General features: G+C 42.3%; 1 long non-coding RNA gene across 1 annotated transcript; it reads right to left on the reverse strand.

Annotated features, from left to right (window-relative positions):
- Window positions 1-123: 123 nt before the first annotated feature.
- LOC103161681 lies at window positions 124-19,819 on the reverse strand. The gene is made up of 5 exons (XR_003482442.2): window positions 17,704-19,819; window positions 11,820-11,940; window positions 7,275-8,824; window positions 7,096-7,200; window positions 124-3,641 (listed from the first exon to the last, which is right to left on the reverse strand). It is a non-coding gene; the product is annotated as an uncharacterized LOC103161681 (long non-coding RNA).
- Between the last annotated feature and the right edge of the window lie 5,194 nt (window positions 19,820-25,013).

The raw sequence follows: 25,013 nt of genomic DNA on the forward strand, positions 1-25,013 counted from the left end.
GCTCTTAACTGTTGAGCCCTCTCTAGCCCCTACAGTTTTTGTTCTTTTAGATTATTTGTGTGTGTGTGTGTGTGTGTGTGTGTGTGTGTGTGTGTGTGTGTGTGTGTGTCTGTGTGTGTGTGTGTGTGTAGATTGGAGGACAACTTTCAGGAGTTGGTTCTCTCCTTTCACTGTGGGAGTTGACTAGAACTCAAGTTATCAGGTTTGCACAGCATGAGCTCCTCCTTCTGAGGCATCTTACTGGCCTGGGTTTATACTTTCTTTACACAGAAGGAAGAAATTAGCAGAGTTACTACATCCAAACTCAGCCTGGGCAACAGTAATGAGCATTGGCCACAACCACCCATGGAGGTCATCAGGCAGGTGTGAAAGCATATAGTTACATTCCTGCAGTTCTCTGGATCCCATCTGAGTTATCCCCATAATCTGCATTGGCAGAAAGAAGCAAAGCTAAGCACCCCCAGGATGCTTGCATGTCTGGTTTGAGACCCAACTCCACTCCACTTTCTTGGAGTGATTCTTCTAGGGTCCAGTGCTGTTGTCTGTAAAAATCACAACAGGCAAGATCTCAGCACAATGCACTTGTATCCTTAGATTAAAGAGTCTGTCATAAAGAAACTGTCACTACTGTGGACAGGGAAGGGGAAACCAATGAGCAATAGCCTACACCAGAACTGGTGATATAAAATAGCCAGTATTGCTCCTAGGCTCATGGGGCATTCCTACAATGGAGGATAATGATGGACTTGTCTGTGAAGGGGTGGGTATGCCAGTGATAGTCATCTGTGTCTTCTGTCGGGGGAACACTGCTACTGCTATCTCTCAGCCCTGATGCTGTTCTGCCTGTTCTAGGAAGCTGGTGTTTCCTGCGAGTAGCCATCTCTTGACCATAGTTTAATCCTACTGGAACTAGTATAAGGAAGGAGAGCTGCAGTCGTCCATTACAGCCAGCTACCCATGATGCAAAGTAGAGCACAGAAGGGCACAGGATGGATCTAGAGGAACAGACAGAGACCACACTACTAGATAATGGTGGCTGTCCCATAGAGGGATTAGCTGTGAAGCTTCCAGAGTGTGGTTGGTAAGCATTAGAAGTCTATTAGTAATATGTCACCTGAAGGTCTCTGAGACTCTTTGTATCTAGGTTGCCACAACATTGGCAGGTCCATTCTGTGTGCTTTTACTTAGAGAATCACACTGAGAAGAACAAAGGCCTGATTCCCATCCCTGAGCCATTGTTCGTGAGTGACAGTGACCTCTACAATGGGGTATTTGTTGGATCTAGAGTTGAACCATTATATGTGTAATATCCGGAGTCCAGGAGACAACAACAACTGGGTCCAGCCTGGCTTATTCGTCCAGTTCGTGCTTGGAGGAAAGCATGTGGATTAAGAAATAGCAGGTAGAAAAATTATTGATACTAAAGAAAAGGCAGAGACACAGGATAGAGTTGGAAGGGCACTCCAATGAATACTGGGGAAAAAGTTCCAAGTTTATTACTCACAGTCCTTATATAGCCCAATCAAAAGTGGGGGAAGGCAAAAAGACTGCCTCACCAAGATACAAAGAACAAGCAAGCATAATTACCTTCTCAATACCCAAAACACCCTAAGCCAAATATCCTGTTGTCAAGGCAAGACACACAATAGCCACATGTTAAACTAAATATCCTGTTGTTAAAGTAAGACATCCATTAGTTACTTCTTAGGCCAAATATCCATTTGTGAAGGTAAGACACACATTAGTTTAGCCACACGTCGGGCCAAACATTTTTGTTGTTTAACCTCGAAAGAGTAATATTGGGTTTGAACTTTCTGACCTTAAGTCAAGATGAAGCAGAGCCATTTTTATAGGCCCCTACATATACACTGCTTCCATCTAAACAGGCTTTTTTCTTCTCATAAAGTAAATCTCCCCCAGATAGCTCAACACTACACCATGTAAGCTGGGAAGATGCTAAGTCTGTTCTTCCTCTCTCCCTAGGCTCACAGCTTCTTTTGGTGAGCACAAGTGGTTTACAAAACTGAATCTTGCCTCTTTTTTCCCCAGAGTTCATTAATAAGAAACATTGTTACAACCTATTGGATCTAGTCATTGTTAAACAGTATGTAAGAAAGAGGCTTTACATATTTTTTTTTTTACATTTAATCTTTATAGCCACTCTGTCAAGCATTAACCCCTCCATTTTGCAGGCAAGAAAACTGAGACTCCAAGGTTTTACCTGCACTGTGAGTAGATAGATAGCAGGAGGCTTACTACGTGCTTGTATTGCTTGGAGGGTTTCATACAGTAACTGATATAATCATCACAACTCTATGAGGGACTGGTCTGGCTGCAAAGGCATTGCGCTTCACAGCCATGTCAACAGATCCTACTTGAATCATATATTCTCTCCTAAACTTTTCTCTAGTCACAAAATACAAGGAAGCCAAAAATAAGCATTCTGTCTTTAGAAGGCTTATCTTACAGTGGAAGACATGAATCATACAGATGGACCCGCCTGAAACGATTCACAACTGTATTGAGTCAGTTGCTAAATTGAGTGGCACAGTTCACTGTGTTGGAGGAACTTAGAAAAACAGGAAGACTGAGAAGTCACAAGAAGAGGCTTAATGAGAAGCTGGTTTTCAGTGAGAATAAGGTTGGACAAGAGAAGAATGTCGATGGGGACATTAGGGTATATGAATAGAGAAGGAACACAGAAGCAAGCCCAGCCAGTGTAAGAGAAACACGAGCTTACTACAGAAGGGTGTCCTAGCAGCTAGTGCAGACAGGACAGAGCAAGAATAAGGACTCCATAAAAGCTACAAAAGGACAGAAGTCAGTGTTGCAGCCAAAAGACTCATGGTAGTTATGGGGACATGGGATCAAAAGGGAGCATGAGGCAAGTTCTGCCTTAGGAGGAAAGGAAGACACCCAGATGGCTATCAAGACACTCTAATGCTGAGTAACAAGCAGTAAGTTACAGAAGAGAACGACAAGGGTGACTCCACTAGTCACTACCTTGGTCAAGCTGGGTAAAGGAAGCAGAGATGACAGATGGAAGAGCTGTCTGTGCACTGGTTTTCTGAATTTACACAGAAACATCTCAAAAATGAAATGACTATGACTCTTCTGATTAGAGAAACAAAGTTTGTATGTGTAAAGCTTCTAGAACTCCTCCCTGATCTATCAGACAAACCTTAGACACCATTTCTGCTGCTCCTTAGCTGTGTGTGACTTCCGGGTTGATAAGTACTGAAGTCAGGGAGGGTAGGGGGAGGCTCCTTACATCTCCAAATGTGTGTGAGGCATGCCTCAAAATTGAAGACTGAAGAAGTCTAAACAAGTCCGGTTTATCTCTGTGTTAAGTCGTGAGGAATTTAAAATACTTTGGTATTAATCAACTAGTCAACCACTATTTAGTCATTGAGCGGACGCCTTGCTCTGCTTTGACCCTGAGAAGTGTTTATCCTCATGGATTCTCTAGGCAATGAAATGGCATGTTTTCATTAAAGTATGCACTTTAATGTCTGTTAAAATGTCTAAGGAATTGTTTCCAATAAACTTCCAGTTACCAGTTATTGCTGAGTGTTATAGGTTTCCTATGAAGATCCGGTGACTCTCTGACATCTACACCATCTGAAAATTTAGGTGCTGCCCTGCAAAGCAAATAAGCACACACACATGATTAAATAAATAAGATCCCTCTCTGATGAGTAGGTCAGCTTTCATTTCCTTTGGGGAGAAGCCACAGTCAAACTGTAAATCTATTTAATGTGTAGATGTCTGCCCTCCTCCCTGGCCTTCTCCTATTTATTGAGCACAAATTGAGAGTTGGATTTATTTGTTCTTTTAAATCTTTTGAATTATCTTTACTGACTATAAGTTAAGAGAAACTCATTCTGCCTTGATAATAAACAGCATACTCCAGGCAAAAGCATGCCTCATGTTGTGTGATGCTTTTTTCCAAACAATCTCTCTCTCTCTCTCTCTCTCTCTCTCTCTCTCTCTCTCTCTCTCTCTCCCTCCCTCCCTCCCTCTTTCTCTCTCTATGCATGTGTACAGAAAAAGAGAGAGACAGACACAGAGAGGCAGTGGGGGGGGCGCATGAGACATTTTCTCAGAACATAGTAGGAATATGGCCTGAGTTCTTGAAGAGATAATAAGCATTCACTTGAAAACATCTACTCCAATCAAGTCTCCATCAAACTTTTGAAGAGGCTTTACTAGACACAAAATGGTATTTCCTGATCAGCTGTCGGGAATACTATGTGTCTGCAGACATGAATCACATCCCCTGTTTGTAATTCCATTTCACAACAGAAACATGAGTCTTTTCCTGCTGTTCCTTACCAGCCTTGCCCGGTAAGGAAAGAAAAGAGCCTCTCTCCTATGAGACCCTCAGCCTGGACGTTCTGATCCAGTCTCTAAGATGCAGTGCAGCACCAAGATAAGGGCAGATTAGGTGACAGATTGGTTTGGTTATACAAACAGCAAAGCCTTAAACCCAGCTCGATGTGGGCTTTTCTTTAGGCACTGAAGGTTTTTGATTTTCACCAGCATTGACATATGAAGAAACTTGCCCCGTGCTCTATGCCATTGTGTTTCTGTTAGCCTCATCTGGCCACACCCCTTTCACTTCTTTTCTAACTTGATGCCACCATTGGCTTTTCTTACCTTGAGTGATGGGTAGTGGAGCCACTTGTCATGTCAGAAGGACATGACTAGAAAGCAGGGCTGGGGACATATCTCAGTCTCACTGCATAGTCTCCTGGTGAACATCCTGGAATTGTTAACTACATAGATGTCTGATCTCCACCTCCTGGCCGCCTGTTATCTGTGCCTTTACACTTAGCTCACATTCCACAGGATCCCTGGAATGTTAGATTTCTTACTATGCATACCCTCTTGTTTCCTTTCCCTTACCCACTGCCCTTTTTCCTTTCTTCCATATATATGTAGACACACACACACACACACACACACACACACACACACACACACACACTGAGCATGTATGTCATGTCAGCTACAAGAAAGTTTTATAAATCTCCATAGCTTTTGCAGAGAAGATGTGCAGAGTAAAGTAACTTTAATAAAATAAAATATGTCACCCCAGGATTTATATGGGAACTAAGGAAGACTTAAGAATCTGGAAGTTCTGTAGTGCTAGGTGTCTCTATGAGACAAAGGGGTGGGGAATAAGGATGGAAGACAAGGCAGTGGCCAAGCCCACCAGGTTTTCTTTTATTTATTAATTCTTATATAATCTATTGGAGGTTGCTATTATTTCTTTCTCATGCTATTTGTTAGAGATAGGTAATCTTTACTAGCTTTGTTTTACAGGTAGGAAACACTAAGGATTAATGAATTTATCAGTCAATATTCAAGTAGGACAAGAAAATTATTTTAAATATTTAGACCAAAAGAACTGTGATATAAGGATTTGGTTATACTGATGATGAGGGCCATGAGAACCCAGACATATATGGTGGGGGCAACTGACAGTCTGGGCCAGAAGAAACACTGGGAGGAGCTGGCTATTGAAACCCATGAGCCAGTTATCCGGTAAAAGGTGGAGCCCACAGGAGCCACTGAGGGCACAGGGTATGTGTAAAAACAAGTCTGTAAGGGCTGAAGCCACTTGGAAGCCAGAGGTCCTGGGGGGTGTACTGTCCTAAAACAGAAGACAAGCAGAGGACATTTTATTAGTGTAGTCCCCTGTGGATCTGTAGCAAGCTAAAGATAGGAGAATTGAGCAGGATTCAGTTACTGGGCTTAATTATTGAAGTATGTGAGAAGAACAGAGGGGCTGTGAGGGACTGTGCAGAGTCATGAGAATAGCATGGTTGGCAGAGGGTAGCCAGAGGAACGGGCAAGGAAAGATTAATGACCCCGGAGGGAGAGGGATGTTTTTGTAGAACATGCCACCAGAGGAGGAATATTGAGTATTTTGTCAAGGGACACTCCTAAAACCTCATGATGGTGTGTGTGTGTGTGGGGGACTTGAAGAATGCTTTATTTATGTGATAGGGAAGGCACAAAAATATATATCTTGATTATTTGCTCCCACCCATTTATTTTTGCATCATTGTGATATAGAATCTCATGTAGTACAGGCTAGCCTGACCTCACTATGTAGCTGAGGCTGGCTTCAAACCCCTGATCTTGTCTCCACTCTTCAACTTGCTGAGGTTACAGGAACTTGCCTTCATACCAGGCTTTCCTTTTCTCTCTTTCATCAGTTGGGGTTCTGCACTGGTCAAACACAAAAGAAACCCTGTTGATGATAACGTTTATGCTTTCTGTTTTTGTAAGAAGACCAAAGCCTGGAGAATTTCAGTCACTTTTCCAAGGCCATACACTTATTTATACAATTGAAAAATAAATATATCTGGTCCCAAATCCACATTTGCTAGCTATCATAGACTCTTTGTTTGTGGCATAATTTCTTATATTACTGCTTCAAGTCAAGTGTTTAAGACTCCCATCTCCTCGTTGCAAAGGCAAATCCACACAGATGCTCAAAAACACCTACACCTGGTGATTTACTTCCTGCTCTCTGGATCCTGCCCCTTCAGCATCACCTTGGTTCTTCTTGTCTTGTTAAGTGGCTGTCCACACATCCTAAGTACCACTCCCATTGCTAAAGTTTCCTGGGAGAGAGAGTAGCTCTCTGTTAGAATTGAGACTGTGGTGCATACAGATCATGAGTACCCAGCCAAATGTGTTTCCTGCCCAGGGGCCGGGTGTAAGCTGGCTGAAACCAACAAGTAGAGGCATTGGACTTTAGAGATTCCAGCAGTGAAAACCTCCATATATGCAAATGTGTATTGTTGTGTTACTCATAATTGAGGACCATTAGAAGCTGTACAGGATCTAAGAACACATCACTCTCACATGACTGCCTCTCCTCACACACTGATGAAAGCTTGAAGCTTTGCCTCACCTACTTGTCATTGTGATGCAAGGGGGAAAAAAAAGAGTAAAAACCTCTTGCCCATATTTTTGGCTCCAGATAGGTGTGAGAATGCTCTGTCTTGGAACTGCCTAGCTAGAAGCAAAGTCCAGGCCAGGGAAAGGAGGAAGTGGTTTAGGCAGCTCTGACCAAACCTGAAGAAGATCTTTTCCTGGGGGTATTTTTATATGCATCATCTTCCCACAAGATCAGCAAGACTTTCAGGTCTAGGAAAAGGCTGTGACCCAGGAAACAGTGGCCTAGGAGGATAGCAGGGAAATGGTTAGTAGATACACCAGTACAACCTCCTAGGGCTCATACCTGTCCCACTCACCTCTCCACAGGTAGGAGACTCTGAGGTCAAAGCCACATGTCAAGTATCTATTTGTCTAGGCAGCAAGTCTCCAGATTTTTCCAGAGTCCTGGGTTTCAAACTGTGATGTGCAGATCCTTGGAGATTTCTGGGACCCATTAGGAGGGTTTTCAAGGTCAAATTTAATATTGTGATATTATTTGCATTTCTTATTCTGTGATGCAAATTAACTGTGGATAAATCTGGCACACTAAGAAAACTAATGCAGGGGGTTTTATGCTTTGATATAGTTTGGGGTTTAATGAAACACCATGGCTAAAAGCAACTTGGGGATGAAAGGGTTTATGTAGCTTACATATGCTAAATCACAGTCCTCAGGAGGGAAGTCAAGGCAGGAACTCAAACAGTGCTTGAGGCTGGAGGCTGGAGACCGGAGCTGAGGCAGAGGCCGTGGAAGAGAGCTGCTTATTTGCTTGCTGTTCGTTGCCCATTTTTGTTTGACAAGTCTATAGTTATCCCAATTGCAATATTTAACAGGGATCTTACAAAACCAGAACAAAATCAGTCTGTCACTTCAAGTATAGAATAGGGTGCTCAGGAAGCTCTGAGTAAATGTGCAAAGAGCAGATTAAATCCAGAGCAAATGTGTGTTGTGGACAAGGCTACAGTCAGGACAAGAACCAATGCCTTAGGCCCATAGGAAATAGGGAAAGTTTCTGAATGACAAAAGCAAACAACTACAGTGTTTGCTAATGGTTGATCTTTTTGCTGAAATACTCCAACTTCTTCTTCATCCTTGGTGTATACAGCTGGAGACTGCTCACCCACAGGGACCTCCTACTGAGACTGGCTAACTCCTCCCCATTGTGCTGTGCTAGTGGGTACCACTTCAGTAAACACCTCACCCAGTTTTTCTGTGAACATGTGCCTGTCCTTTCTTTATTTTCTCTTCGTCCCTTGTCAGTTTTTCAGGACCAAGCTGTGTTGAACAGGGCATTCAGAGAAAACAAATGATAATGTTTGTTGCAATGATAAAATGAATTTTTCTGTCTTTTTACAATGCTGGGGATGAAATCCCAGCCTCATAAGTGCTATGTAAGTGCTCTGTTGTTGAACTAAAGACCAGCCTAAGATTCAAGCTTTTTAGCCTAGAAACAATGTCTTGGAAAAAAAAAATCTATGTTCTCATTATGAACCTATGAGTTTCCCAATATGTAAAAGACCTTGCTGATTAACTTGACTAGCCTATAAACAAACATATTTTTGATGTTGTATAATAAAAAGTGTAATCATCAACAGCCTTTATAATTCAGTGAAAGATTGACCAATGTACAATGTGTCAAAAGCATTGACAGCAAAAGGATATGTTCCAAGTGTGAGGTAGTTTAGTAGCACACAGTATAACAGAAGTTCATTGATGTCAGTTAAGAACCATCATTAAGCTGGGCATTGGTGGCACACGCCTTTAATCCCAGCACTCAGGAGGCAGAGGCAGGCAGATCTCTGTGATTTCGAAGCCAGTCTGGTCTACAGACGGAGTTCCAGCACAGTCTCCAAAACTGCAGAGAAACCTTGGAGAAAAAGAGAGAGAGAGAGAGAGAGAGAGAGAGAGAGAGAGAGAGAGAGAGAGAACCATTATTAATAAAAAGGGGATTTTTTTGATACAGGGGAGGGAACTAAGGGCCCTAAGCATGGCAAGCATGCACCCTTCTGCAGAACTGTGTGCTCATCAACAGTTCTTGAGCAAAGTCCCTCTTTGTGTGATGTTTTAGAGAATAACAAAGGAGAGGGTGGTCAATTATCTGAAAAGTGTGTACAAAAACATGCTTCCCTTTTTCAGTTACAGCTACCACCCCCACCCCCACCCTGATCCATGGAGGATCCCCAGAGCACAGCAAAATAGGAAGATGCTGAAGTGCTCCATGGAAAATACCATGCAATTTGCATATATTCTCTCGTGCACTTTAAATCACCTCTGGGTGATTTACAATACCTGACATGAGGTAAGCATCATATAAGTGTCTGCTATCATGTGCTATTTAAGGAATAATGACAGGGATTCGTGGGGAGGAAGGTCCTTACATGTCTAATACCAGTGCATTTTAAAACTATTCTTACTCTTTGGTTGGGCAAGTTTGCAGATGTGAAAGCTGGAGCTGTGGAAGCCTGACTGCTATTACCGTGTTTGACTAGATTTCCTTCAAATACTTCAACTAAAGCAACATACTACAGCAAATTAAATGCAGAAACAGAGATGAGATTCCAGATGGCTTTTGTTAGGCTAAACTTTAAAGAACTTGCAAAAAATGCAAAATAATTTCAGTACTGTCATTTAATGTTCTTTCATTGTGAAAATATGCTCCTTCTTCATAAAACTATGTTATGATAACATATTACAGAACCACTTTCATTTCATTTATTTATTTATATTTTTGTTTTATTTTATGTGTATGGGCACTCTGCTTGCATGTGCGTCTGTGTACCACATGAATGCCTGAGAACGTGTCAGGTCTCCTGGAAGTGGACTTGCAGACAGTTATGAGCTGCTATGTCAGTGCTGGGAATCAAAGCCAGAAGAGCAGCCAGTGCTCTTAACAGCTGAGCCATCTCTCCAGCCCCAAACTCTTTCATTTTAATGAACACATAAATATTTTTAAGTTTTCAATTTTAATGTATGCCAATAAATACTGATACATATAATTCACCCAAACAAAAGCTCTTTTAGATCCTCCAAAGATTTGAAGCATATGAAGAAGTCAAGACCAACTGTTCAAGGACCAGTGAGCTTGAGTACTTGGTAAAACTGAGGATGGGCAGCAACTTCTGATGCTTCAGGATTTGCTCTTTCATCTACCTATTCTTTAGAAACTATAGTGAGGAAGTTTTAAAACATATTCCTTTTAAACAAAAGAGAATTTAAACATAGGCTGCAAGCCCATGCATGGAAAAAAGGCAATAAAATCTGAGAGTATGTGTACTCACACATAAGAACTGCAAGGAGACTGTGATCATAATGGGAATGTCAGGGCTTTCTTTGATGTTTTTATATCAATGTTTCGATGGTTAAGAAGTCAAATGAAAACCAGCCATGTACACAGCAATAGTATTGTTTTGCCAAACGATCCTCCCCTTTACTTCATAAAATCCAGTTGTATATTCGGCTAGGATCACAAATACTCTGAAGTTCTTTTGCAATAAGGAAATTCCAGCTGTGTCTTTCTCTAATGAGTCTATGTGGACTGCCTTTGCCTCCTGAGTCTGTTGATGGAGGTGTAGAATTTGTGCTGGAGAAGTTGGGGCCAAGGGTTAAGTTTCTGAATGTCAGCTACCGGACTGGAAGGAGTTAGCACCTGGCTTTCTTTACATTGCCCAAACCAGCTGTTCCATGTGGCCAGGAAGACAGGACTGGACCATGTTCATTGGCATTGATGGAGGTGAGCAGATTTAACATGGAGCTGGTTATGAATGAAGTTTCCAAATAATGGAAACCTATACACACAAAGATAAGAAGAGCAGGTAACAGTGCTGGGCACTGCACTGAGGCTGCCTGCCCACTGGCAACAATCCTCTGGCATGGAGGACATGGTGCTATGACAATAACTGGAAGGAACCTGGGACCCATAGCTGTGCCAGCCTCCAATCTGGATCTGTGCCAGGTGAAGAAGTGGCCTATGATGTACTATCTAAAAATTCAACATTTCATTCTTTCATTCATTAATAGGGTCTAAGAATGTCGGAGTGAACAAAACAGACAGGAATCTCATCCCCATACTCTAGAGAGGTGTCTTGGTCCTTTGCTTTGTTACAGCAATACTGGTGATTCCTTTTAGAGCTATGTAGCCCAAGTTCTCCTTGAAGTAATGACTCGCCTGCTTCAACCCCACAAATGCAAGTATTACTGGTGTGTTCCATCGTGTCTAGCTAGGCAGAGAACTTACAAAGAGGCTGATTTAGCTCATGATTCTGATGACTAGAAGGCACTGGAATTCTGGTGAGAGCTTCCTGGCTATGTCACAATATAGGAAGTGGAAGAGGACAAGGCATGGAGTGGCCTAGCTTCCATCAGCCCACTCTCCAGGGGGCTAATCTAGTCACAGGAAACCCGACTCAACCCTTGAGACACCATTAATCCATTTATGAGGCTGTACCTAATTATCTGTGCCCTAATTATCTCTCACTAGAACCCACTTCTTACTCATCCCCCACCTCAACATGGCCACACTAGAGACCAAACCTCCATCACACACCTTTGGGGAATGTTGAAACTTTATCTGAAGCCCAGCCCCAGGAGGCATAAAAGCACTAAAATAATTAAGTAATGCACAAGAGCTATAATCCATGATGATAATAAAGTGGTAATAGGGGGGGATGAGTGTGTGGATGTGGGAGTGAGAGACCTCACACAAAAGATGACATTTGAACAAAGAACTGTTCTGTTGCTGTTGTATATAAACTGTTTATACATAGACATGAAAGAAAAATGACAGCAGACAGCAGCACCCTTCTATGTATAGAGGAGACTACTGTTAACAACTTGCTGGGCCTCTTTTACATTGTTCTCTGTACCTGTGTGGATTTGTAATGGTTCAGTGGCACGGCATGGGTCTGCATGAACATTTGCTTTCCTACGGACAGTCCAGCCTGGGCAGCTTCCACGTTACTTGCTGGATCTCTACTATAGAGAGATCTGTACCAGAGAAAGAGAGAGAAAATATGTATTACACACACACACACACACACACACACACACACACGTTTTGCTCTCTCCCTTTTCTAATAAAGTCACCAATACTCAGATACTTACTGGAACTCTACCATAGAGATAGCTCTACCAGAGAAAGAGAGAATATTTCTCTCTCTCTCTCTCTCTCTCTCTCTCTCTCTCTCTCTCTCTCCCTCCCTCCCTCCCTCTCTCTCACACACACACATACTCTCTCTCTCATACACACACATACTCTCTCTCTCTCATACACACACATACTCTCACACTTACACACACTCACATACACCTCCCCCCCCACACACACTTGAGCTTCTTTCTCTTTTTTAATAAAGTCACCAATACTCAGATATGGTAACTTCATCCTGATAACATTAACATTATCTAATCCATACTGCCTACCAAAAGTTCCATCCATAAACATTACATATGAATAAAGTTTAAAAATATGAATAAAATGTTCAACTTCTTTTTTCTATTTATTATTTCTAAATTTCATATATGAATACTCTGTTTACATAATTTTTACTCCCCACTTTCTTCCTTCCAACTAGCTTTTTCTGGATCCTCCCCACTTGCTGTCATATTATTAACTTCTTTAATTATTAATGTTATATATGTAAGTGTGTGTGTGTGTGTGTGTGTGTGTGTGTGTGTGTGTATGTTTAGGGTTGATCACTTGGGATTAGATAACCCATTAGGGAGACAAACTCATGATAGATTATTAAACATCTTAATACTTTACATTAAAAATTAAATTCCAACACATGGGCCCTTGAGAGACACTCTAACCATATCTAAAACCAGAGGTACAGCATAATGGGGAACGTCCATTCTCAGTTCTGTCACTGATGTCAGCCCTCTTTGTCTCAGCTTCTTCAGCAAGGTATGGGGGAAGCATGTAAGTTGTAGGGCTACTCACAGGGAGAATGAGATGATATTTGAAACATGAAGTCCTTAGATTCCTGTTTATTGCTCTAGAGGTGGTGGGACCTGGTAGAATGGTGCTGATAAATGAAGCAGACTAAAGTCTCATGTAATAACCAATTTTATTCAGAGCATCAGACAATTTGTACTCTGGGGGTTATTGTATGTGAGTAAATTGTCCAATCACAAGGCTTGGAACCCATTAAGGCAGATGGATATATCACTCTCTTTTGGCCACATAGTGGGCAAGCTACAGGCATCAAAAACATGTTTTTCCATCCAGGCATATAAATAAATAATAGCCAGTTGCAATGAATCATCTGAGTTAAGCTCTTATCTAGTACATCTGGGAGGATCATGAAAGCATAATCCAAGACTAATTCCGTGTTTGTTTGTTTTTAAGAAACTGAGGTCAGAAGACTTGTCTTGGTTTCTTAGAGTTTTCTCACAAGCACTCAGAAATCTCACACAATTCCTTTCCTAGACCATATACAGATAGACTCCTCCATGGCCCATAGTGAGTGTTTTCCAGATGGTAGGACAGGCAGAATTGTCTCAGTGTGAGGCTTCATCATCTTTAGAATGGCTTGAGGTAGGGGAAAGGGCTGGCGTAGGTCAAGGAGGACCTTTAGGCTCTGGCCAAGGAGGAACTAAACAGATGCTGTGGAAAGCCCTGGAGGGAAGTGAACTGCTTTGACTCCTGCAGCTGCCTGCAGGGTACACTGCAGGAGACAAGAATGTGGAGGCAAGGCAGGCACCAGGCTGTCTCAGCGATGCAGAAGGGAAAAGGCCCTGGAGAGGCAGCAATGAAGGGCATTCATTGGGACATGACTTGGGACATGTTTTGAAATTGATGTGCTATTGTATAGTGGTGGGGCTCTAAGACAGACAGGAGGATGGCTCCAGGCCTAGGGCAGTGGTACCTTAAACAGGCGGAGAACATATTGAGGCAGGTGGCTACATCACTCTCTTTTGGCCACATTAACTGCATTGCAGTCTTGGCTCGGTGTTTTTATTCTGGTCACCTTGGTTTAGACTTTGCTAAAGGTCAAGGTCAGACTCCAGTGATACCAGAAGCTTCCCAGAGCTGCCCTGTTTCTGTGCAACTGTGCTTCCTGCTGTTCTCTCTACAAGCCTTCTTTTATTCCTCCCACATCCACCTGGCCTCCTTTTGTCTAACTGGTTCATCTTTCAAGGCTGTGTATTGTCTCCTTTACAAAAAAGCCCATTCCCTCTGAGTGTCTTGTTTGTTTTTTTATTTTCTTGCTATTATGTAACAAAGCTTCCCCTCCCTCCCCTCTTCCCAGTCTGTCCTCCCCATCTCCCCCTCCTTTCACTCCTTCTCCCCTGTTTCTCTTCAGATACAGGCAGGCATCCCATGGATATCAGCCAGCCTTGGTGTATCAAGCTACAGTGAGATCAGGCACCCCCTCTTCCACCAAGGTTGGATGAAGCAACCTGGCAGGAGGAATGGTCCCAAAATCGGGAACAGAGTCAGAGACATCCCCTGCTCTCACTGCTAGGAGTCCACCATGAAGACCAAGTTACAGAACTGTAACATGTATGTAGAGGACCTAGGTCACAAATTATATGTACCAGCCATTGGGCTTTTAGTATATTACGAATTTTACCTTTCAACTTTTTGTTTACTTTCTTTCACTAATACAATCTCAAAAAAATGAGCATCCAGTACTGGGGTTTTTATGGTTGGGAAATTTGGGAGGAAGAGTGCGGACTAGAAGGGCCCCTGGGAGGAGAGAAGGCTGTGGAGAATAACTTTATCTGCTTCATGGGAGCTCAGAGATGCTTGACATGTCATCCCACTTATGTTAAATTCCGACCAGAGTGCCAGGCCTGTTTCCAAGAGATGAAAATTGTCTGGAGTTATCTCCAGGGAATAACTGGAGGCTGTTTCTCTGGTCCAGGAACTGTGAGGAGGAGGCAGCTGAGCAGGCAGCTCTTGGATAGTAGAGCATCTGTCCTCATTTTCCTTCAGGGCTTGCTCTGGTTTTAGTCAGGCTGAAAAGAAGAAATCCAGTCTTTGTAGAGCACATCCTGGGTCAGTTCTCTGGGTGTCTAGTTGCTATAGGCTGCTGTTTTTAACAGACTCAGAGTTACCAGTGGCTGCCCCTACTTACTGGTAAACTGATAGTCAGAAACCATGGGGAGTTGGTTCCTGAACCCACTGTGACTAACAAAATCCATGGCTCCTCAAGACTGTCGCATAAAATGGCATAATAATCACTTGCGACCTACGAGGTCACATATACTTCAAGCCACATTATATAGTATGCCTGACTAATACAAATAATATATAGATAGCTATGTACATTGTTAGGGGAAATGGAAAGTCTGTTCACACCCTGTGTAGAGGTGTTTCCTCCCAAATATCTGGATTGGAACCCAGTCTTATGGAGAGAGGATGTGGTTTATATCTTTGTGAGTAACTGAGGGCCTCTTTGTCATGGACCTCTCCAGTATCTAAAACAATCTCTCCAGTCTCATTCTGAGTCAAACTGAGGATTACAAAAGTCATGATTAGATGTGACTAACAAAATTAACCTAGTTGACACAAGGCAAATTCCAGGTGTCCCGCCCTTCATGAGCTCTCTTTCCTTTCGTTCTCTTTGCTCTCTTAATTTCTTCTCACAATGTTGTTCACAGGCATATAGTTGGAGGAGGAGCCAGTGATGTTGCTGGGTGTGGATTGGGGCCATGGTTTTCTGAAGGTTTTGGCAGTGGTGGTGGCTACAGGGAGGGAAATTCTATATAACCAGGGCAGCAGGAAGACACTGGTCTGTGCTCCCAGTGGATAATGGCAATCTGCTTTACTCAGTCCACAGATTCTTTACTCAGTCCAAGTGCTAGTATCTTGAAAACACATTACCCCACTACATTCACACACACACACACACACACACACACACACACACACACACACACACACACCAGACTTTCAGAATAGCTCTTTTGGTGGCTTGAATAATGTCCTAAAAATGAATATTGCCTTATATAGCAAGAGATTTCTCACACATAACCAATCTCAGGTTCTCGAGATGCAAAGATTATCCTGGGTGGACCCAACTATAACCCTAAATGTCTTCGGAGGGGGGCAGGGAAAATTTTAGCACAGAACAGGAGACAATGCGACAATAGAAGCACAATGAATATGATGAGCCCCAAGCCACAGATTGCTTCTAGCCCTAGTCACCTTGAGTTTAGTTTTTATTTTCCTAATGATTAAGATTGCCTGTTGCCAGGTATGGGTTACATCATTTGGAATTATTGGTCAGGGTGGTCCCATGGACCCCTCTCCCCAAACTATTATGTTGCCCCAGGGCATGAAATAGTACCTTATCACTGCAAACACACTTTAGCCAAAGAACATGAAGAAATCAAGCAGGTACTAATCTGGAAGCTTCATTCTTTTGCTTAGGTTTCACAGTGTTGGAAGGAACTACATATGATATGGGTGGGTATTGGGCAATGACCGTCAGTCTTACCCAACTTTGAACTCTGAGTTTCAATACTGACTGGCCTGGTATAAAATATGTCCACTTGTGCAATAGTGTCATGAATGTCATGGGAGTAACCAACCACTTTCTGAGTGGATTTTAGGTTCGGCTCCACAAGATGGAACTCATTCCTGGTACGGTTAATGGGGCCAAGAACCTACAGATAGGCATGTCATAGATCCTAGGGAGAACCCACTGCTATTATTCTGTTAAATGGGCATAGTGTTAAACCAACTCCTGAAGATTTATCTTTATAGTTACAGATGAGTGTATCTCTCAAACCTCACGAGAGAAGCTGCTTTTTGCAGCAGATGGCGGTTAACACAGAGACCTCCAACTGATTAACATGCAAGGAATAAGAGAATTCTCAGCCCTAAAGGGGACGTCTATATCATATCTCTTCCTCCTGAGGCTCAGGGATTACTGATGGAGAGAGGCAGAAAAACTGTAAGAAGCAGAGACTGTGACAGCTGTGGTGAAGCTGTGTTTTCCAGATACCACAGGGTACCTGCCCATATGAACTTACAGTGCCTGTGACTACATGTAGAAGATCTGCCCAAGATCTAATCATATAAAATCCCAGGAGGGAGTAGGGATGTAGGCATGAAGTCCACCCCTACCTGAGGAACTACTGACTATTCATGGCTTGTGGGAAAGAGAAAGTTGGTTTTCTTCAGGGGTGTGGATTCTGAGAGGTTACCCATGCTCCAGTTGATGCTCTATATTAACAACACTAAGTGGACCCAGTGGGCTTAAAGAAACAATACATGAAATTGAGAAAGACTAGTAGTGGAGTTCATAAGAGGATTTGGAGGGAAGGGAGAGCAGACTTATGTATGAAATGCACAAACAAAACAATAAGCAAAAAAAATCCTTGTCTTAAGAACTAAGGTGGTAGAGTGATAGAGGAGATGTGGACATTAATTGCCCTCTGGCCTCCATATGCACAAACATGCATAAGCATACACACACACAGTTGCACATGCACAAACACACACAAGCACACACATATGTACATACACCACACCACACCAAATACCAAATAAGACTCTATCTATCTATCTGTCTGTCTGTCTGTCTGTCTATCTATCTATCTATCTATCTATTTTCTTTACTTTTATTGATTCTCTGTGAATTTCACATCATGAGTCCTGATCCCACTTATCTCCCCTTCTCCTTACACCCACCCTCTGCCAATGCAACAACAAACAAACAAAACAAAACAGCAACAAAAAGAAAAATCTCGCCCTGGAAGCTGTAGTGTGGCTCACTGAGTCACACCGTTTACCTTTTAGTCCAAGACTTTCTTGAAGAATGAAATGGGACTCCTCCAGAATCCTATAAAGAACTCTGTAACTTCAAAACAAACAAGGGTGGTGATAAAAAGTAGCTCATAGACTCAGGATAATCTCCCAACCATGGGAAAAGAATCTCTGCACTGAGCCACACTGAACCCTTTCTTCCATGGTGGGATGCTGTGGACTTCTCAGAGTCAGTAGACGTGAGTGGTGTCCAGGGACTGCTTTGGGGAAAAGAGGATGCTCCCCATGCAACATGGCTGTGAGAGGAGAGAAAAGTTCTGCCCTGGCTGGCCCTGAGCCTACATTCCTTACATGCCTCTTCAAATCTCATGCTACTCACTGGAAGGTGCAGAGAAAAAGGAATGAATTCTTCATGAGAGAACTTTCCAGACCAGCCTGATTCATCTGTCTGGTCTTTGCTGTCCTGGTACCAGAGCCCTCATGGGCCAAGATTCCATTTACTGTACTTACCTTTAGATAGTTGTGCCCCCCACTTCCATCACCAGGCTCTTACATTGCAAATAGTCTGCAAATGTCTGGTAATGGCTTGTAAAGCTCCACCAATCCGCATAGGAACTACTGAAAGCCTGTAACCTATTGATTGGCTAATGGCCCAAGGAACTAAGTACCCAGAGACCACAACTTAACTGATGATTTTACTGTTGGCCATGATGAAAGATGAGCTGTGAAGTTTCAGACACAGAGCTTAGTCAGCCAGCTTTCAGAAACCCAGGGATTCCCAAGAAAGCCTTACATGATGAAGAAAGTGTTCTTAAGGGTAACAAGGGTTTCCAGTCCTGGAGGGACATTTGGTCCTGATAGCCCCTCCTCTGTTCCTCCCCCCCCCAAGGTCAGCAGCTGATCCCTATCCCAGACAATGGTGTAACACCCCCAGGTGCCCAGACTCTCCTATGTCTCAGGCTATTCCTGTTTCACAGATCTGGTTCTCCCTTCCAGCTAGTTGAGGAGCATGGGAGAGGGAAGAAGCAAAGTCATGAAGATGCCCTCAGAGAATCACATCCTGAGGGCAGGAGGCCACCCAGCCATTTCATGGACTGCAGACCCAGCTGTGTGAACATGGACTGCCTTTGGGAACACAAGTCCTCTGGGAGTAGGTGACGATCTCAAGTCTATTCAGAGGCAAAGGGGTTGATGTCATTTTGTCCAAGTGAAGAGAGCTCTAAGGGAGATGGGAAGGCAACTTAAAGGCACAGATTCCTTCTGGCCCAAGGCCAGTGTGGATGGGTATCTTATGGATAACCTCAGGATGCTATGATGAAGGGGTTAGAAAAAATATTCTGTATGGCTCAGCTTTCAGACAAGAAAGAGAAAGCTCCTTGGTTTTGCAATATTGAAGTCTATTTAACTTCTATTGCTGCTGTTTTTGCTTCCTTCAGTTCAACTTGCTCACCCTGCCAAGGTTCTTCTAAATGATTCATTAAATTACTCCACTTTTTAAGAACACACAATGAGTCCACGTTACATTAGCTCTCATTTATAACCATGGTTTAGTTTTAAAACAATCTGACTCTAAGTGACCTCTATCTGGGGAGTCTTTGGTTAGAATCTAACAGTCATGTTAAATCCTATCTACTGTTTTCTGTTTCAGGACAGCATGGAGGGATGGTTAATACTTGATTGCAAACTTCCCAGGACTTAGAGTCACCTAAAAAGACAAAAATTTGAGGCATGTCTGTGAGGGAGTTTCTGGACTGGGTTCGTTGATGTGGGAGTCACCATAACTGTAGGCAGTACCCTTTCATGGGATGAAGCTCTGCCCTCTTCTAACTGCTCACACAATATGACTAGCTGCTTCATGGCCCTGCTATCACATCTTCTCCACCATGAGGGACTCCACCCTCAAACTGTGAGCCAAGATAAGCCCTTCTTCTCTTTAGTTGTTCTTGGTTTTGTTAAATTATTTCTTTTATGTTCTAAGATTAGTATATATTACATCATTTATCCCTTCCCTTTCCTCCCTCCTAACCTCCCATGTGACTCTCTTTGGTCTCTTTCAAATTCATGGGCTCCTTTTACATTGTTGTTACATCATATATATTATATATATGTACACACACATATATATTTGTATATGTAATATACGTGGCATGTTCCTAAAACAAAACAAAACAAAAACCAGAAATGAAACTACTGATAGGGGTGTGTGAGTGTGTTTTGGTTCATGTGGGTGCATATGTGCATATAGAAGTTAGAAGTAAACCTTGGGTATTGTTCTTCAGGTTCTTTCCACTTTGTTTCTTAAGACAAAGGCTCTCATTGGTCCAAAGTATAGTCTAGGCTGGCTGGTCAGCAAGCCCCAGGGATCTGCCTGTCTCCAACTCCCTACCACTGGGATTACAAGCATGCACCACACATCTGGCTTCTTTAAGTAGATTCTAGGGATTGAACTCAGGCCCTCACACCTGCATAGCAAGCACTTTACCCAACTTGGCTCTCTCCTATCCTGTGATTTTTGTGTGCCTTACAACTCTGGTTGTTGTGGATGGATTGCTTAAGAAATCATGGAGAATGTTGTGTTCTAGAATGAGTTTGCCAAATACAAATGATGTATTTTTTTTAAACATTATAATGATGCAGGAAATTCTACTTTTATAAACTCTCTCCCCCATTTCCATTTTTTTCCAGTGTCCCATAACAACTACATGATGCACACAAACTCTGGATATTGTTCTTAATAAAAACTTGGAGGCTCAGAAGGAACAGAGATTACTTCTCTCTACTCCAAGGCACAAGCTTAACCTTCCACATACAACACAGCAACCTACAGCTCCTGGCCAGTGTCACCTATCAGTTTGCATCAGTAAACTGTGAACCAAATGTGACATGGTAAGTTGGATCTACTGATCTTCAGGCAACAAGTCACTTCTGCCAAAGGCAGCACTACCCCAGGGCACAGAAGGGTTCAAGACACCAGTCCTCTTACCCTCATAACCAAAACAGATGCCTGTCTCCAGTCCTAAGCAGTAGCAGATGCTACTCAAAGTCCCTAAAACACTTGGGTGTTTTAGTTATGTTTTGTGTCGCTGGCTTTGGAGTCAATTTGTCCCCATTTTCTGGTCCACAGAGTTGGGTTCTAGACCTCTCTCAAAAGCTGAGTTCTTCTATTAAGTGGAGAATACATCCCACCAAGGGCATCACTTACCATACAGTCTCTAAATTGTGACTTCAGAGAGAGCCAGTGAAGGGCATAGAGAAGAGAGAAGAGAAAAAACGAAAGTCAAATTAGGAAGCAAGATTTAAGGACTTAAATTACAGCCCTATGAGCCAAGTATGCCCTCTTGACTAGCCAGCTGCCCTTTGAACACAAGAGCATTTTTTTTTTTTTGGTGCTGCATTAACTTTTTTGGTTTGATAAGGTGTCATTTTGAAGACCGATGGTCCAGTGAACTTATACTGAAAGTTAATTGAAAAGCCTCCCACACGTGCTCAGCTCCAGAATGGTGCATTTATGTGGCAATTAAGGAATGAGATGAAGAAACTCTGTGGCTGGTTTAAGTGGACACAGGCCTCCCAGCACAGCAGAGGAGGAGAAGCTGATTGCTGCCCTCAAATGAACCCACTGCTCCTGCCCTCCCTCAGAGCATCTTTCTTTTGTATTTAGCTGGTGTTTTTAGCAGTTTGGGACCCCACGTTAACATTCAGCCAACATTGTGAGTGTCCATATTTCCCAAGGACATCACAAAGTACATATACTTTTCATTTTATTTTAGGAAAGTGTCTTTGTCGCTTTTCTCATCACAGTGACAAAATAACCACTGAAGAAACTTGAGGAAATGACTTGTTTTTGACTTCTAGTTTAAGAGGGAACAGTTTATATGGTGCCCGAGGCATAGTGGAGCTCACTGTAGTAGGAGCATGTGCCTGAAGAGTCCTCCCAACTCAGCAAAGCAGGGGTGGGGGTGGGGGTGGGGAGTGAGGGGTATATGCTGGCATCGTTTATTGCTTCTGCTTTCCTCCCTTTTATCTAGATCAAGTTCTCAGCTCATGGCATGGTGCTGCACATACCAGGGTACATCTTCTCAGTTACCAGAAGTGACCTCACAGATGCAACCCTAGGTATGCCTTACTAATGCCTTTCACATCTCTTAATCCAATCAGGTTGATAAAGATTAGCCATGACAAGACCCCAACTGTGAGCCTAACAGCCAGCACAGCAACTTTACATCCTAACAGAGGGGTTATCAGAAAAGGAAGCAAGACAGGGCAATGGGGACCACGAGAAAGACAAACAGGAGATGGAGATTGACAGCAGGGGACACAAGCCACAGAAGGGTGACCAAGTATTTGTCTCCTTGCTCTATGGTTTCTAGCTGATTTGTGCTGTGAAGTCCTACCAGCCTGGTGGCTCCAATAGACCCTATCTTCACCTGACTCAAGCTTTCTGCTCCCTCATGTCCTCTGCATCTCTCCTCTTCTCCCCTTCTCATTCTCCTAGCTCCCTCCCCCCTCTTCCCATGCTCCCAATTTGCTCAGGGGATCTTGACCCTTTCCCCTTCTCCAGGGGACCATGTATGTCTCTCTTAGGGTCCTCCTTGTTTACTAGTTTCTCTGGCAGTGTGGATTGTAGGCTGGTAATCTTTTACTCTATGTCTAAAATCCACATATGAATGAGTGCATACCATATTTGTCTTTTTGTGATTGGGTTACCTTGTTCAGAATGGTTTCTTCTAGTTCCATCCATTTTCCTGCAAATTTCAAGATTCCATTTTTTTTTTTGCCGAGTAGTACTCCATTGTGTAAATGTACCACATTTTCTCTATCCATTCTTCCATTGAGGGGCATCTAGGCTGCTTCCACTTTCTGGCTATTACAAATAGTGCTGCTATGAACATCGTTGAACATATGTCCTTGTTGTATGAATGTGCTTCTTTTGGGTATATGCCCAAGAGTGGAACCGCTGGATCCTGTGGTAGACTCATTCCCATTTTCTTGAGGAGTCGCCATACTGATTTCCAAAGTGGCTGTACAAGTTGGCACTCCCACCAGCAGTGGAGGAGTGTTCCCCTTTCTCCACATCCTCTCCAACATGAACTGTCATTGGTGTTTTTGATTTTAGCCATTCTGACAGGAGTAAGATGGTATCTCAGAGATGTTTTGATTTGCATTTCCCTGATGGCTAAGGATGTTGAACACTTTTTTATGTGTCTTTCAGTCATTTTAGATTCCTCTATTGAGAATTGTCTGTTTAGTTCTTTATCCCACTTTTTAATTGGGTTGTTTGGTGTTTTGGAGACTAGCTTCTTGAGTTCTTTGTATATTTTGGAGATCATCCCTCTGTCAGATGTGGGGTTGGTGAATATCTTTTCCCAGTCTGTGAGCTGCCGTTTTGTCTTGCTGACTGTCTGTCTCCTTTGCCTTACAGAAGCTTCTCAGTTTCAGGAGGTCCCATTTATCAATTGTTGACCTCAGTGTCTGTGCTACTGGTGTAATGTTCAGGAAGTGGTCTCCTGTACCAATTAATTCAAGGGTATTTCCCACTTTGTCTTCTAATGGGTTCACTGTAGCTGGATTTATGTTGAGATCTTTGATCCATTTTGACTTAAGTTTTGTGCAAGACGATAGGCTTGGGTCTAACTGCAGTCTTCTACATGTCTGCAACCAGTTATGCCAGCACCATTTGTTGAAGATGTTCTCTTTGTTCCATCATATAAATTTGGATTGTTTGTCAAAAATCAGGTGTTCATAGGTGTGTGGGGTAATATCAGGGTTTTCAATTCTATTCCATTGGTCTACCAGTCTATTTTTGTGCCAATACCAAGCTGTTTTCAGGACTATAGCTCTATAATAGAGCTTGAAGTCAGGGATTGTGATGCCTCCAGAAGTTCCTTTATTGTATAGGGATGTTTTGGCTATCCTGGGTCTTTTGTCTCTCCATATAAAGTTGAGAATTGTTCTTTCAAGGTCTGTGAAGAATTGTGTTGGGATTTTGAAGATAAAGTTGGGGGGGGGAAGGGGAGGAAGGGTGGGAGAAGGGAAATGGGATTGTCATGTAAAACAATCCTGTTCCTAATTCAAATAAAAAAAGTTGGAAAAAAAAAACAAAAAAAAGAAGCCAAAAAAAAAAAACCAAAAACAAAAAACAAAAAAAATTCATTCTTTAGTTGAAAGGCATCTAGGCTGTTTTTACGGGTTCTGGCTATTATGAATAATGCTGTTGGGAACACAGTTTAATCAAGTGTCTTTGTGGTATGATGGAGCATTCTTTGTGTATATTCCCAGGAGTGGTATCGCTTGGTCTTGAGGTAGATTGATTCCCAATTTTCTAAGAAATCTCCATGCTGATTTCCAAACTGCTGTACAAGTTTGCACTCCCACCAGCAATAGTTGTGGTGTGCTTAAAGTTACTAAAAAAACACCCACAAAATTATGAAAACTTATCAGGTGAAATAGAAGTTGTAGTTATAAAGAGCTAAAAAGAAAATAAGTCTGCAAATATATCCTAGAACACTGAACAAACACTCAGCAAATTGGTTCCTACTTTATCTTTGGTTCATCAACCTGTTCTGGGAGATGTCTGGATCATTTCAGTATTAGTTGAAAGCCAATCTGTGTGTTCTGTTGATGAAGTGCCAACAAGCTTTATCAAACACATTACTCTTGATAATTGGGAAAATATTATTATAGACAAAAACTGTTCGAAGTTCGTAAGTCAAAGCTATTTGCTTATTGTATGTATGCTAAGATACTGAACTTTATATCAATAGAAATGTATGCTTTTGAATAAAAGGTATAATTTTAAAAAAAGTTTCTTGAGAGAGAAATCTGAGCTTCAAAATCCTTTACATTTACCTTTCAAGGGAGCCACCATGATATAAAGGCAGGTAAAGTGACTGGCAATCCCTCTTCTTGTTGCTAGTATGCACTTAGTATTTTATTTTTTAGATGACAGCCACCTTTTACTCAGTAACAAGAGAGCAGCCAACTTTAGGTTGAAAGGGTTCTTTCTTTCTTCCTTCCTTCTTTCCTTCCTTCCTTCCTTCCTTCCTTCCTTCCTTCCTTTCCACTAAAACCAAGATTAGTATTATTTTATCACTTAGAAATATACCAGATGGAATTAAATATCATAAACAAATTTTAAAAGCCTAAGTATTAAAGTATCTAATAAAAATAAAATGTGAGAGAAATGTTTAGTTGCTCAGGGTACTCAAATGCCAGTGGAGCTAGAGATGAATACTGGCCAGTGTTTTCAAAGTCCACAGGAATGTGTGCTCAAAGGAATGATACAAGAAAGCCCACTCCCCTGAGTTTTGTAGGCCAGGAGTGAGTGAGAAATGTC

Source organism: Cricetulus griseus, chromosome 2 (assembly GCF_003668045.3).
Source record: "Cricetulus griseus strain 17A/GY chromosome 2, alternate assembly CriGri-PICRH-1.0, whole genome shotgun sequence".
In the NCBI taxonomy this organism is placed as follows: domain Eukaryota; kingdom Metazoa; phylum Chordata; class Mammalia; order Rodentia; family Cricetidae; genus Cricetulus; species Cricetulus griseus.